This window comes from Malaya genurostris, chromosome 2, assembly GCF_030247185.1.
Source record: "Malaya genurostris strain Urasoe2022 chromosome 2, Malgen_1.1, whole genome shotgun sequence".
NCBI classification, from domain to species: Eukaryota; Metazoa; Arthropoda; class Insecta; order Diptera; family Culicidae; genus Malaya; species Malaya genurostris.
The window spans coordinates 280,229,254-280,245,887 of record NC_080571.1 but is presented as its reverse complement, the minus strand read 5'-3'; the positions used below and the strand labels follow the sequence as shown (position 1 = coordinate 280,245,887).

Genomic DNA, 16,634 nt, shown 5'->3' with positions numbered 1-16,634 from the left:
TGAAATTTATGATTATAGGTTTGAGTTATCGTTTACTGATTGGTCCTCGGTACGGTCGAATGAGAAAACTAGGCGGAGCCAACGTGGTTCGTTGATGGTGATTCCACTTGCTTCGGAAATGATTTTCGTCTGCACACTACATTCGTACCTGCTGACGGACCGGTTTGACAGCAAACTGGTTAGTATATATATATATATGTGTGTGTGAGTGTGTGTGTTGAGCGCGGAAAGCGAGCTGTTCGGTACCTTCCCGCGATACCGAGCTCCCTCTCTGGTTTCGCCGTTGGCTAGAAAGAGACAAATCGAGTCAGTCAGGCCGGTCGTTGGTGGAGGATCACCACCATCACACCATTCGGATGCACTGTGAAGCGCTAGCTGGTGTTGGTTTAATTTACGACTGTATACAGCGAGGTTGCCGGGCAGCCTGCCTACCTGCTGGTTTACCTGGCGGTTGTTTACACGTCGCGATAGCGCTCGTTCAGTTCTTGTTCAACGTTCGTTTGGCGTAGTTCATCGTTAAGTGGGAGTCCGTGCGCGCTCGGTTGAATGTGCGACTTTTTCGTAGTTGTTGCTGTTGTTGTTGTTGTGCTGCCGCTTTGTTCGTATTGTTCGTCACGCGCGAAAGCTACTAGAAACGATAAAAACGATATATTCTACCGCGCGCTGTGATCTATGTTCGAATCCGGTTGAATGGAACGGACATTGCAGGAGTGAGACTCGCATGCTTGGCTACGCGCATGTGCAGTTCGGTGTAACGGGGAACGTGAGGACAATGCAAATACTCTCCTGTGTAGTTTTGATGTATTGTTGTTTGGTACCTTCAATTCCCTGTTGTTGTTATGTTTGGTGGTCGTCATTCTGTTGATGTCTTGAAAATAACTTGAATCCATTCTCAATTAGACACGGTTCGCATTTACCTTCGCGTATTGTACGGTGCAGTGACAAGCAGTACGAAATGCCCCGAGTATCCATGGATAATTGCAGCCTTTGGTGAAATTAATTGGATATTGATGACACTTCGAAAAAATACTCGACTAGAATGAACAGGTCATTGGAAAAAAAATTAGCTTCGAAGCACGAAAGTGAAACTGGTTTTCGCATGAAACCAACTGTGGATTAACCGTGACCCTTCGAGTGTTCAGGGCTATTCGGACGCTAGAAGATCCGAGTTTTTCCAGCAACAAATTGATAATTCTATTAGCGTGATCTTGGCTGATGAACAACAACCGTTCCGATCGGCATTCCGACGAAACCTTTTGAAACGGTTCAGCTCCATTGCAGACACTAATTAGCGAGCGTTCGTGAACCGTCGAAGATCTGAAACTCCCGCGGCTCTGAGCAGATCTGAGCCAATTATCGTCAATTGTTCGGTGAGAAACGAGAAAAAAAACATCGTGCCTGTTTTGTGACTAATTGCGCGCAAATAAGGAAAGTGAAGAACTTCAACCGTACATACTTGAGACGACGATGATAACGATTCATCAGGCACCACACTAACATTATCGAGACCATCGAGTTCGGCCTAGGAATTCGGTCCGGTTCGGTCAAAGTCAGTGCCACTAGTCACTGTCTGTAACTAAGTGCAATCGGGTTTGTAATATGTGTGTATGTGCGTGTGTAAGTGCATGAGATTGACTGTCCACCGCAAAGCCTACGCGGCAAAAGGACGAGGATTATAGTTGGCAATTAGTTTTGCGTCAAGTGATCAACCAAACAGTTATTCAGGATTTGCTGACGTTCGTACGCGAGCATTTCAAGGTGAGTTGTGCAACATATCCGACGGTTTTTTTTCCAGTCATATGAATTCATTTCACGTCCGCATTGAACTGTGCTTGTGTTTCCCAAGCGACCTGCGGATAGAGAAAATTGTAGGGTTCCTATTCGATAACATCCTGTATTTACATGAAACAAGTATCCTGTAACGTGGTGTCGATTCACAAAGTGGCAGCTGTCGGTTCGGCGATCGACCGGCAGTATCTTGTAGTACATATAAATTTAGGGGTATATTACGGGCTGACAAGAGCAATTTCGTTTATTGAAGATGGTTAAATAATTTAATTTTGCATTTTGAGATGTGTTTTTTGCACTTTGAAACACTGCAGGGAGGATAATTCAAGTTTGAATTAACTTTATCATTAATTACTTCATTGAGGCTTCCTTTTTTTTATCTCTGTGTTTTTCTACAGGATCGTGTTCCAAGTATGTTGAAGTGTTAGCTCATTTTTTCCTATCCACAAACTGCCTGCCAGATATGGCATTTTTTTGTAGTTGAACTCGAATAGATTATTCTTCTGGGTGGAATCAGAAACGAACAACCTGGATTTGGCGACGTTGATCTGTTTTGGTATCTTTTTGATGTCCGTCTTGAGAACAGTCTCGTCATTGTTAGCAACGCTTCTTGATTTGGTGCGCCGGCGTCGGTACAACTTTCAAGTTTCGGTTTGGGTCGCTGTGTTCCGTGTATCGTTCTGGTTAGGCATCTTCCGAAATTGAAAAAAAGACTTTACTCGAATTAATTGCAACAGACCAAAATGATTTCCAGGAATACATTTTGAGTCGGATAGTTTTGTAAATCTCAGTGAATAAATGGCCACATTTAAACTATGTTTGCACCTTGTACTTAACAGATCGGCTGAAAAGTTCGTATCGTTTCTATGAGAGGGCGCCACTAGAATTAAATCCATACCATTTTCAGTTACTACCAACCTTCAAAAGATACGTGTAAAAATTTGACAGCTGTCTGATTATTAGTTTGTGAGATATTGGATTTTGAGTGAAGCTACTTTTGTTATTGTGAAAAAAAAATGAAAAAAAAGGAATTTCGTGTGTTGATGAAACACTACTTACAAGTCGATGAAAACCATGCTGAAATTGAACGAATTGGGTTTCGAATTGCTCCCTCATCCACCGTATTCTCCAGATTTGCCCCCCAGTGGCTTTTTCCTGTTCTCAGATCTCAAGAGAATGTTCGCTGGTAAAAAATTTAGAAGCAATGAAGAGGTAATCGCTGAAACTGAGGCCTATTTTGAGGCAAAGGACAAATCGTACTACAAAAATGGTATCGAAAAGTTGGAAGATCGCTATAATCGCTGTATCGCCTCTGATGGCTATTATGTTGAATAATAAAAACGAATTTTGGCAAAAAAATGTGTGTTTCTATTAAATGATACGAACTTTTCAGCCGAACTGTTACTACTTACCTTGTACTTAACACTACTCATAAAATCTTGTGCAAGACTTATGCCATATCTCGTACATACTTTCATCCACTTTTTCTTCAAATCGTTGTCGCTTTTGAAGACCTTCTCTGTTATTCGGTGCTTTCCCCTAATAATCGCCCAGAATCTTTCTATGGATTCAATACAATGCCAATGTATAAGGCTTTGTCTCATACCTCAAAATAGGCTTCACATTCAGCAATTACTTATTCATTTGAGTTATATTTCTTACCGGCGTGCATTTTTTGAGATCAGCAAATACCCACTGGGGGCCTGAATCTTAATCTAAATTTTGTTCCACCCTAATGTGCATCCCAATATTGCCAGCTGACTAGTGTGCCTTTGGTCGGTTCTAACGTGATTAACCGGCTGTAGTCCAGTCAGATAATGATTGTTTTGAATTTGTATTGAAGTGATGGACCCATGTTTCATCCATTGTCACATATCGACGCAAAAAAATCTGAATTATTACTTGTAAGCATGGCCAAACACTGCTCCGAACCATCATTACATTGTTGTTTTTGATCGACTGTGAGTAAACGCGACATCCACTTGGAAAAGAGTTCTCTCATGTGCAAATGATCATGCCTAATCGAAAGCACATTACCTTCTGATATCTTAACGGCCTCAGCTGTCTCACGCAGTTTAAATTTACGATTGGATATGACCAATTTGTGAACTTTTCTGATGTTTTTTGGAGTAACCAATAGAACGTTCACCATCATTGGTGTCTGTACGACCTCGTATAAATTCCGCAATCCAATAACAAATGGTTCTTTTCGATGCAGCAGAGTCGGGATTACATTTTTGAAGTCATTACCGACCATTTACGTGTTGTTGTTTATCATCAAGAAGCAATGATAATTTAACACATGACATTGTTTTGAATCCATTGTTTGAACATTACAAAACTAACTTCACTAAAATGGCTGTCACTGTTTCACACATTGTTTTTTGAAATTTGGTACTTTATTAACGTCTGTGTGTCAATCACAAGATTTATTGCAGTCATTTCTTCGAGCTGAATCGAATGATAAATGACACTTGAGCCTCGGTACAACTTTTGTAAAAATTACTGCTTTATTTATCAAAACAAATTTGTTTTGAACATTTAGGGAGCAGTTTTTATATGTCAAATAAACTTATAAGTGTCTATTCCAGAATATAAATCCGAAAAAAAAACTCTACGAGAATTTGATTTGCAAGGACCGCTTAGTTTGTTGAAGTTAGTGAAGTTAATTAGGTTCATCCAGCACTCCATGATCGAGGTCATCATGCATTTTCATCGTATGCAATGAAACCGCAGATTTTTTCAGACGTTTACTCAATTCGTTGAGCTGAATCGATTGGCATACGATACTCGGCCCTTCGGGTCTTGAATTTTTTTACGAACTTTGAGAGAACTCTATTCGCTATTCTCATTAATATAAAAAACTGTTTTAATTCTCCTAGTAGTGTAATGATATCTTTCTCATATTAATCATTATCTTTCATATACCGCAGGGATTAATCAAGAAACTATAAATTAAAAAAGTTAGGGAACCAGTTTTGAAGGTTTTTTTTTGCATATTACCATAACAGTGAGCTTCATTTTGAAGATTTCGACTACTGTCTTCGGTACTTCCAGAAACGACAACTAGAGGCGAGTATAATGGAATCGGCTCGTTTAACCAACATCTAATATAATCTAATATTGAAACAGTTTCGGGTCCAGTTTAGAAAAATTTTCAAGTTATTTGCAACATCGTTTTTAGCGATGGTTTGAGATTTCAAAAACTTACTACCCTGTGATTTCGAAGATGCAAGCCGGATCGAAAAGGAATTGAGGATTTTTGTATGAAGCCATAAAACCATCCTTTTGAATCTAAGTGTTTGAAAATCGAATAAAAGCATAGCATTGATATTATATTCCTTTGGAATTTGATTTTCTATTTGAACAGACTTTGCAGCCGTTTCTAAGCGTTAAAGAACCGTTGCATGGCTAGTGCTATGATCCTACTGATACTGAGAGTTTTTCCAGATCAGGGTTCGAACAAACGACTATTGACTTATAAGACCAGTGCCCTATGCATTGAACCGCCAACACGGGTGAGAATCGATTTCCCTAAGGTGTCAAAGTAAGTTCCGATACTTCCGGAATTAAGTATAACTCAAATCGGCTCGTAGATCATGAACAAACATGACGAACAAATTGGAAGAGTTTTGAGCCCAATTTAACTTATCCCGGGTCGATGGTTCATAGTATAGGACACCGGTCTGCTAATCCAGATGTCGTATGTTTGGGTTCTGACTTAGTGTTTGTAGGATCGTAGCACAGGTCATGCAATAGTGCTGCACATTTCTGGGTCAGCTGCGAAGTCTGTTGAAACAGAAGGTCAAGTTCTGCATCGGAATGTGGTATGTTGACTTTGCTTGGGTTTTGAGCCCAACTTTGCACATTTTTTTAACTGTTTTTGGTATCGTCATTTGCTTTGACGGTTTGAATTTTTAAAATTCATCGCCCTGTAGCTCCAGAATCGGATAAAATTCAGCAAATTTGTACGGGACTATAAATCTTTTTTATTTCATTCCTTGTTTATGTAATTCGGTTTTACCCTTTTTGAGAAAACAATTGTGATCATATCCTTTGAATCGAAAATTTTTCCAAATTAGGTACAGCCATCTTCGTGAAATCAGAGTTCGTTCCAATTGAAAGTTTTTGTTCTCTTGCGGGATCGAAATACGAATACTGGTATAACTGAAATAAGTACATTTGTTCATCAACTATCAACACCTGAAAATTCGAGGAATTTATTATACAATTGTAAGGGATTACCCATCACTTATGGAAAAAAAATCTTTAAACTGTATTTCCAGAACTGGAAGTCGAATTTCAATGACAATTTGGAAGATTCTATGAGATCTTCAGACCTTTCCATTTGCATCTTAGATGGAGGATACCGGTTCAGCTGTCTACGAGAAAAATGAGTAACATTAATTTACGTTCATTACACATGTCATCCTGTTGTTCTGAGACCAGAAGTCGGATCCAAATTAAATTCGGGAGCCTAATATAGGAGCATAGGAATTTTCATATGAATCTAAGTTTATTGTAATGGGTTAAAAATGAGTGAAATTATTTGTCACACACATTTGCTGATCTCCGCAAACTGGTTCGATTTGTATATAATTGTTATGTTCTTCCAATAATTATTACTGTAAGCAGCTTAAATCCATATCAATATGAAATTGTATTTGATTTCTCCATCTTTTTAAACTATATACCATATTCGAACGATTATGTTGTCAAAAACGAGCCGTACTAAAATCGAAACGATATAAACTGTCATGAAAAAAGGATGCTGTCCACAGTCTATTTGGTACTTAGAAACGAATGCATACAACAGTTTTAAAAAAACTGTGTTTTACCCTGCTCCCAAGTAAAAAAACCTACTGTAGAATAGGAGGAAAAGTCGCTTGCACAAAAACATCGATATCTCCGTTAAAAAATGAACGGATTTTAATAACATATGGCTTGTTGCATAGCTTTTGCCGTGTGAAATCTAAGTCCCAAAACATATTTTGTTCACAAGGGCAATTGTGACTGGTATCAGGGTGGTAAGTGAATTGCCGATTTTAATTTCCCGATTTTTTCCCGGTTTGCGAGATAAAAAGCTCAAATCGCCTCTGTTTATTTTTTTAAATATTTATTTTATTCAAGCTTTAAACAGTTATCCCTTGTCCAAAAAAAGAACAGAACTAGGCCTACTAGTTCACGATTGAAGTATTTTTCGGGTATCTCGATGTATAAATAAAAAATTGTCGTTATTACTAGTGCATATAAAAAAATCAAAAAAACTTTTTTGTAGTCATCTAGGTGTTTTGATTACACATAACCTGACTGTTTTATTTTTTTTTGTATACATATGGTTGAAAAAAAATCAACAAGACACAACAATTTCTAAAATAGACTCTAAAAATCTATACCTGCAATTTCGGAGCATTTGGTACAGAACTTTCTTCGTTCCTTCCGGAAGTGAAAGTTAAAATCTCAGTTTGCCGAAAAAATTATAAACGGCATGATGGCACAGTGAACCTAACACAATATCGTCATTTCCAGGGTTTCGGGCATGGTATAACAAATTGTAATTTGGACATACGCAGTTTAAATAGTGATGTTGATTGCTTGCAAACACGTCTGTTCAATGAACGATATATTCCATTTTCAGCAAAACCGTTCAGCTGTCACGCCTAGCTCGTCTAAAACAACATTTTTTTCTAATGTCAATAAACAATAGGTACGTGTTTACGATTTCAATGCGTTGATGAATAAGATATCGGTCTATTTTTCCCTTATAGGATTCTAATGCAAAGTTTCTTATTTTCAATAGCCCAACTATTTCATCTTCTATAAGAAATCCTTGAACAATTGATCTGATTCTAGCAAATCAAGTCAGATTGTGAACCGACTTTGATTCAAATCATCTACCAATAACATTCAGGGTTTCAAATCAAGCAATGATTAGTTCATTTAGTTATATATTCTATCACTTTAGAACTAATCGGCTAGCATACGGATCTCATATCGAAACCAATGTAAACCATGAAATTGTTCTGGGAATATCGGCCATACATAATTTAAATCATTACATTATTGAAGTTAGGAATCTATCAGTTCCAAAAGCTCAAACTGAACTCAATTCTCTTTCATCTACATCAAACTCAACGTTCTTGTGATGCTACTATGGAACAGTTGAGGAGCTTTAAAAAGGAATTAAACATAGATACACTGAACAAATCAAACCATATACTAAAGCTTTCTAAGATTCTATACTGGTCCTCATAAACCAGATTAAGCTCTGAAAGGAGGAAATCAAATACTCCCTGCAAACGGTGGATAAGATCAAAGTCGACAACTTTTCAAATTTTGTGAGTCCTATTGAAATCACGCACAATTAAGAGCATTCCACATACACTACTGAATTAAATCATGATGAAATATCAGCAAAGTTAAAAAAAACATAAAGGCTTCGAAGAATTTTAAAAATATAACTAAAAATTTTCCCGATGTAACCATGCGACTTTACTACCAATTTTGCAAGAGTGTTGAATACTTATTCTACACGGAACGACCGAAATCAGCATTTTCGCGAAAAATTTAGTTGATTTGCTGATTTTAGTTAGTTATTTTTTGAGACAACTAAAAAAATCTTACTTTTGCTGATTTAGATTTTTTATTCTCATTCCCTTAATAATAATAAAATATTTGTTGAAATGACTATTTTTTTTAGTTGAATTCACAAATTAAACATACTGTCATTTCTTAGCTAAGGCACACTTCATATTCTGTCAACTAATTTTTTAGTTGAATTAAAGAAATATAATGTTGTTTTCAACCAATATGAATGGTTGAATTGGCTTCTGCAATCTGCAGCTATATGGCGCCCTGTCACCGAAACGGTAACACCTTAATGACTACTAGCCACTAGATGGCACACTACTGCCGAAAAAAATTCAAACGCGGTTGTCTATTCTATATTGGCAGGTATAAATACGATGTTGTGTTGGAGAAAAAGACATAAACGAAACGTAAACATCTTTTTGAATTTTTTTTCTTCTAAATCACTGTTTCTTCATTCTCACTGAAAACTTTGAGCACTCGGAAAACAAAAACCGAATACAAATAGTACACCGGACGGCGCAGCTCGGAAGGTTTGAAGATACAAAAAAAACTTCATCACAATTAGAGTGCAACATTCGAAACTCACTTCACTGTTTCGCGTAAAAACATTATTACCCATAATCGCTTCAACTGCGCACAAATTCTGAATAAATACACTTTCCACTAACAGTTTACGTCATTTTTACATATCGGTTTAGAAATTTATAGAGGGATATATCGTAACACATGCGAAAAACATCTAAACAATTTGCGAGCAGTTTCAACAAGACTGTCCCTTTTAGCTTTTTAATGGATTGTTTTGCTTTGACACTGCTGTCCTTCAGTAATGACGCTGATAGATAAATAGAATCAAAGTTTCTGATTTTAATAACGAAATTAGTTGTCAATGAGAATTTCGTGTTGGATTGAAATATTGCTGGTTTGTGTCCAGAATATTCGCCAACTAAACACATTCTCTAAAAATAAGAGTTTTTTTCAGCACAGTAAATTCAAAATTTTAACTAATTTTATAGTTATTTTGGAAATTTTGTTGTTAAAATCAACTAATTCAAAAACAGTAATACGAATTAGGGGCAGAGCTAATTTCGGTCGTTCCGTGTAAAAATTAATAAAAATTCTTCAGAAGTATCCAAATTATCCTTATTTTTCAATATGAGCTCTCATTGTGCTGTTCTTGATGAGAACTAAGAAAGTGATGCTTGATGCTTTCTGATTGATTTAAAACTGCTGTTAAACCCTTAAAAATCGAGACTTGTGGTGTTGGCCCAATTTCTAATGGATTGTTCAACATAGAACCTGTACGGGACAATAAGTTGTTTCAATAATTTTATTGAACATCTCGCCCAAACGCAAAATTGGGTATTCTCTACTACTTTTCACTTGTTGAATAAAACAAAAACATGATGCTAACAATTGTTACTCATATATGGGCTAGTAATATTTTTCCCGGATTATCACTAAAATTCCCGACTCTTTCTCGGATTTCTTGATTTTCCCGGTCACTTGTCACCCTGATATAATGACAAAAAACTGAAAATTTTGACATAAAAATAAACAACGGATCAAAGAATAAAAACAATAGCGTTCTGGTTGACGAAGCTAACATTTGTAGCTAATCCATCCATCTCTGAGATCTACGCCGCTTTGTTCTGTACACACATACACAGACATTTGCTCAATTCGTCTAGCTAAATCGATACCTATTTTTAACAATCAGCATGAGGTTTTCAAGTGAATATTTTTCGTTGTGTTCAGTTTCCATGAAATTATTTTAATAACCGTCGTTTAAAATGAATTGTAGTTAAAATTTGGAACTGCCAGACGAATCGAAAATAGAAATTGTATGAAACCTTCAAACCTTCTTTTAAATCTAAACGTGTGACGTGTGAAGTGAGTCCCGCTTTAAAGTTTTTGTCATTATTTATAATATTTTATAATTATTTATAAACCAAAAATGTTCGTATGCCCATGAATTAGTATGACGAACAAATTGAAACAGTTTTGAGCCCAACTTCAAACATTTTTTAGTGTCATCATCTTCTATGACCGGTTGAATTTTAAAAACTCATCACCCTGTGATTTCAAAATTTGATGTCGGAATCGAATAAAATTCACTAATTCTGTATGCGACCATAAGATTGATTTGGATTTTTGTTTATTACATTCGTTTTGGCTTTCTTTTAGCTTCTCTATTCTCGATTCTTTCGGAAATCGGGGTAGTCGAGGTCAGTTAAGTTCGCCTAATGGATTGTAAACCATTTCAACAGATTCGAAATTTTTGAAAATCAGTGTAGACATCTTAGAGAAATCGTAGTGAGTTCCACATAAAATTTTTGAGTACCTTCCGGGATCGAAAACCGAAATAAGTTACCCTATCACCAGAAGTCGGATCCAAATGAAATTCAGAAACCTTATATGAGTCTAAGTGTGTAGAAATCAGTAAAGCTAGTTAAGAAAAATCAATGAAATTATTTTTCACACACAAATTTGCTTATCTTGACGAGCTTCTTCGAGTGGTATAAGGGAGTAAGAAGTTGTGTTCTTCCAGCAATTATTGTTGCAAGCAGTATAAATCAATACAAATATGAAATTGTTTTGAATTTGAAAATACTGCCATCTTTTTAATACATATGTCATGTTCGAACGATTATGTTGCCAAAAAACGAACCGTGCTTAAATCGAAACGTCATAAAAAAAATGTTAAAAATGAATGGATTTTAACAATCGAAAATCGGTCCAGTCATCTCCAATATTTCGACCTCTTTGTTGACAGCACACACACACACAAACGGATATTTTCTCAGTTCGTCGAGCTGAATCGATTGGTATATGACACGCAGCCTTTTGGGCCTTGGAAAATTTTTCTAAAGTTTGAGCGAATTCTATACAAATTTTTATATCTATAAAAAAGGCAGAGATAAATGAGTGCAGTTACCACAACTAGGAAGGTAATCAAAACTAATACGATCACGAGTGTCTTACCCGGTGTCTATCGGAATCTTTTTGCTTTGGTATGTTTTTTTTTCCTGAAATCCCCATCGAGTACTGTTTATTGTGACGTAACATTTAGAATTCTTTACATTTACTGGCACTACTTTTATATTGAATCAAATTAATGCCAAATGATGCCAATGCCAGCAATAATAACGGACTGTCAATTCTAATACCTTGGAACTTTTTAAAATATTCACTATAGGAATGGCGTCAACACAGTAAACTAACAGCGACAATAAAGGATTATAGTTTGACTTGTTGTGCTTTTTCTATTATTGCTTGGCATTTATTCACTGCATGTGAATCACAGACTGAAGCACGGAACAAGTAAAGGCCAACATATTTTGCCACGTTGTGGTTTTTAATTTGCCCGTGCTCACGATTCAATTATACAAATGGCCGCTGTTCCCCTATAATTTAATAAAGTTGAATTACAGCAAAAAGAAACGATTGTAACAGCAGCAGCACCGCTCCGTAAGTGGCATACGACATTTTTTGTTTGTTTGCGCAATGTGGATCCTTATATTCCCATAAATTATATTCTTCGTTGATTCATTGAAAATATCGACTATTTAGCAGAGTATCTGCGGAATTACCGTGGAACTACACTCGAGCGGAGCGAAGCGGTGTCCACGATCCGACATTCGGTTTTCCACTGAACCGTAGCCTGACAAGCCAAAGGAATTTCTGAAATTTATTCAACGCCTTGAAAGCGGCGCTCCTTGCCGTCCATCCCGCGAACCGTAACTGTCGTGAGTTCCGCTGATCCATTACCTGCTGTCCGACGCCGGCAGTTGAGCCTTACGAAAAAAGTGCGCTACTTGGCCGAGCTTATCAATGCTTATAATGTCCTCTTAAAACGCATTTAAATTAATTTACGTTATCTGCCAGACCATATTAGCAGTCTCCTTGTCTCGTGGCTCTTTCGCCGTCCACCGGAATGCCTGCCAAGTGGCTTCCATATATGCTTAGCATAAGAGCATTCGGGAATTCGTTTGACAACCGGCAGAAGCGCAGGGACGACCAGAAAGAGAAACATAGCGAGACAGGGAACAAAAAAAAAAATAAAATAAAATAAACAGCTCCGGAGAATTCATGGAACCACTCTCCGCTTCAGTAAACTTCGCGGAGGACATGAACCGGCGCGCTACTGCTACTGCGACCGTCTTCCGTAGTTCTCCGAGTTGGAGTTTCTTCTTCGAACCGACTTCGGACCGAATCTGCTCACGGATGGAGTCGCCTCGCTTATCAGCAGTGTATTTTGTACTTTTGAATCTGTGGAATGCGCGTTTGCAGCCAACTCGCGCGGTGGCTATTGGTGAATTAACACCAGACCTCCCCCCACCCCCTGACTGCCACGGCTTTTAAGGGTGGTGGTTTTTTAGCGAAATTTCCGCCGCGTGTTGACGGGAGGCGATTGCGTGAGTAGGTGTTCGAGCGTGGCGCCTCCATAATTCGCAGGAGCTATTGGAGCCACTGTCGCGCCTAGATTGCAACCCGGGATTGGTTTCGCTTGGTGTGGGGGGATGAGGCCAATCCAGCCGGTAGATTGTACTGCCACGCAAATTTAAAAGATTTCCATTTTTGCGGTGAACCTGACAGAAATTGAATTTATTTCCATTCGACGTCACTCCCACCGGGACGAGGTGGATTCGGTGATTCTTGGTTAAATCGTTTGCCCGTCAAGAGCCCATTAGTTCTCTGTGACCCCGTTTGAATGATAATTTATTTTCACTCCGCGTTGGTGTGCGTGTGCCTGCCGCATGTCGAATGTAGAGCCGGAAAACGGAACCTAAAGGATTTAGAGTTTGTTTAAATTACGTGTCAGCCAGCTAGGAAATTAGAATGGATCCAGCTCATGTGGAAACTTTTATAATCAAACGTCAAAATATTTTCCCAAACAGCTACGGAAGGGTGTGAAAACAAACGAATATCATTCAAATTTGCCGAACCTCCACGGTGAGCCTCATTCTCGTTATTAATTAGCCATGTTCATTAGCTCATTAGGGAAAATGTTATTGCTCAGCATTCAGGTCATTACAGCTATTTATGCCGTTTTTTTTTTGTTTTTGGCGAGCGATGCCTAGTTATGTATTGTTGCCATCTCGTTAACAAGACCTAATGAATAGTTAACGAACTTCGAGCCGGTGTGGCTTCGGTTCTGGAGAATTCGGACGTTGGCAGCAGTTGATGAACTCGTTACTTACGGAAGCCACATGCGGCGGCGAAACGGTGCCTCACTCCCGGGGTGTAAAATTTGGAGCTACTGACTGGTTCCGTTCGAGAGAATCCACTACACACACGCACACTCACAGACGGTCGGCAGCAGCTCGAATCGGACCCGAGTTCGAGTCGATGCCGGAGATAAGTGCCGATGAAAACAAACCTCCATTCAAGCGTAAATAATCGGCTTAGTTCTGTTGAGGCAATTTCGCTTATTGCTCAAATCCAATCAATTTCGTTTTGTTCTGGTGCGCGCGAGTTCCATCAGTCTCCGGCGGTGGGTTCATCATCTGGCCTGAGCAGTTCGATGCGAGGTTTTTTTTTCAAACATTACTGAATGGATTTCGTTCTTGTTTATTTTTATTTTTTGCGCCGCTGGTTCCACTCCGAATCCCAGGTAAGGATTCAATTTATAGTGCATTTAACGCAAAATAATCGTAAAAATATCGATTTTATTGACCGCGCCCGAACCCGCGTCTGTGAAATGCGCTAAATCTTGACTCAATAGCAAAATTTATTGGGATTAATAGCGAAGCCGACGGGTCGGTCAATGCCAGCCCAGTTTATCATTTGCGCTAATGATACGAGTTATGGGATTAGTGTGAAACCGGCAGTCTGACAGCTGTCGGGACGCGACTAGAAGGCGAGCGCGCGCGGCAGCTAGACGATTAGAGCCGAGGAAAAATGCATTTGAAAACAAAAGTTTGAGCGAAAGAAAAAACTAACACAATATTCGTTTTTTGTTTGTTTCCGAGCCAGCGAGCGAGACAGCCGATGATAGTTGGTTGTCAGCTGCAAAATCCTGATCAATACTTATGTATATGGGTTCCTTTTCCTAATAGAAGAGATGTCTAACGAGTGTAGGGTAGAGGGCTCAATAGGCGAATTTCGCGTCAAATCGTATTCACAGTTGGCAACACCCTCTCAGATTTCAATGAAACTTTCTGGACGTGTAGACTTTGTCACAAAAACCCACTTTGCGTACTTTGTTTCTCCAAAATTAATCAAGTATGTCTTTTAAAAAACTTTTTTAACCTACTTTTAACTTTTTTTTTATAAATATAAAAAATAGGTATAGAATTCGCTCAGACTTTAGAAAAATTTTCCGAGGGCCGAATATCATATACTAATCAATTCAGCTCGACAAACTGTGTAAATGTCCGTGTGTGTGTGTGTGTGTGTGTGTGTGTGTGTGTGTGTGTGTGTGTGTGTGTGTGTGTGTGTGTGTGTGTGTGTGTGTGTGTGTGTGTGTGTGTGTGTGTGTGTGTGTGTGTGTGTGTGTGTGTGTGTGTGTGTGTGTGTGTGTGTGTGTGTGTGTGTGTGTGTGTGTGTGTGTGTGTGTGTGTGTGTGTGTGTGTGTGTGTGTGTGTGTGTGTGTGTGTGTGTGTGTGTGTGTGTGTGTGTGTGTGTGTGTGTGTGTGTGTGTGTGTGTGTGTGTGTGTGTGTGTGTGTGTGTGTGTGTGTGTGTGTGTGTGTGTGTGTGTGTGTTGTCAACTAAGAGGACGAGATCTCAGAGATGGCTGGACCGATTTTGATCGAACTAGTCGCAAATGGAAGGTCTCCCCGTCACCCAGAACGCTATTGAATGGTTTTGAGATCGGATGTTTACTTTTTGAGTTATACGAAGTTTTATAAGAAAATTTTCAGTTTTTTGACAGTATCTGTCACATTTGACCTTGAAAACAGAATATGTTTTCAGACTTAGATTCCGCACGGTAATAGCTATCCAACAAGCCATAGATAGCTAAAATCCGTCCATTTTCAACGGAGATATCGTTATTTTTGTATAAGCGACTTTTCCCCCTATTCCAACAGTAGGAGTTTTGAGCGCTGTATGACAAAGCAATGCTTGGGAGCAACATAAAACACGATTTTTTTATACTGTTACATACATTTGTTTCTAAGTACCCAAAAGACTGTGTACAGCATCCTTTTTCATGACAATTTGCCTCGGACCTATTTTAGCCCGGTTCGTTTTTGGCAACATAATCGTTCGAATATGACATGTAAACCAGATGATGACAGCATTTTCAAGTTGAAAGCAACTTCATAATTATATTGATTCAAAGTACTTACAGCAATAAATGCTGGAAGAACATAACTTCCATATACCATTCGAATCAGTTCGTCTAGATCAGCAAATGCATGTGTGACAAATAATTTCTCTCAATTTTCTCGGAGATGACTAAACTGTTTTCTACAAACTCAGATTCATATGAAAAGTAATATACTCCCAAACAAGGTTCCTGAATTACGTTTGGATGCGACTTCTGATTGCGGAACCATAAGTGAAACGAAATTAAAATTATGCAATTCATTTTTCTCGTAGATGGCTGAACCGATCTAAGATTCAAATGAAATCTAAGAATCATCTATGATTCAAACGAGATGTCTTAAAATCCTATAAAACATCGTACTTTTTAGTCAGATCCGACTTCTGGTTTAGGAGATACAGGGTGATTAGTATAAAAATGTCCATTACACATAAATTAATCAAGTTTATCGGGTTGTCAGATTTGGATAGTCGATTACCAAATAAATTTATTTCAGTTTAAGCGGTATTCGTTTTTGGATTCGGAATGTACCCCCAAATTTTAATTCGCACTACAATTTCTTAAAGATGTCTACACACTCCTCAGGTGAATTTAACTGATTTCGGCTACACCGATTTTAGAATTCCGGTTCCAGTATCGAATCGTTTCTCAAAGCTCAATCATTTTCTCAAAAAGGCCAAATCGAACTTCAAAACCAAACATTTAAATTAAAGGACTTAAGGTCCCATACAAAATTGGTGAATTTTATCCGATTCTGGAATTACAGATGATGAGTTTTCAAAATTTATTCCGATATAGTGGATGTAAATTGTTTGGCGTATTAATTTATGGCCATTCGAATCATTTTGGGTTATGCTAGTTCCGGCTCTGGAAGTACCATAATTAATTACGAAAAACTCTAAAGTGGAACTTACTTCGACATCTCATGTAATGTTCAATCAATTGTCACACGTTAAGATTGAATTTCGATACGATTTGCAGTTT

General features: G+C 38.1%; 1 protein-coding gene across 1 annotated transcript in view; it reads left to right on the top strand.

The window, feature by feature from the left end:
• The first annotated feature begins 500 nt into the window (after positions 1–500).
• The window catches only part of LOC131430267 (homeobox protein aristaless), a 223,067-nt gene continuing 206,933 nt past the window's right edge, over positions 501–16,634 (top strand). The window contains exon 1 of the mRNA XM_058595093.1: positions 501–1,758. The gene's annotated coding sequence lies outside the window, so the exon portion shown is untranslated. The remainder of the gene's footprint in view (positions 1,759–16,634) is intronic.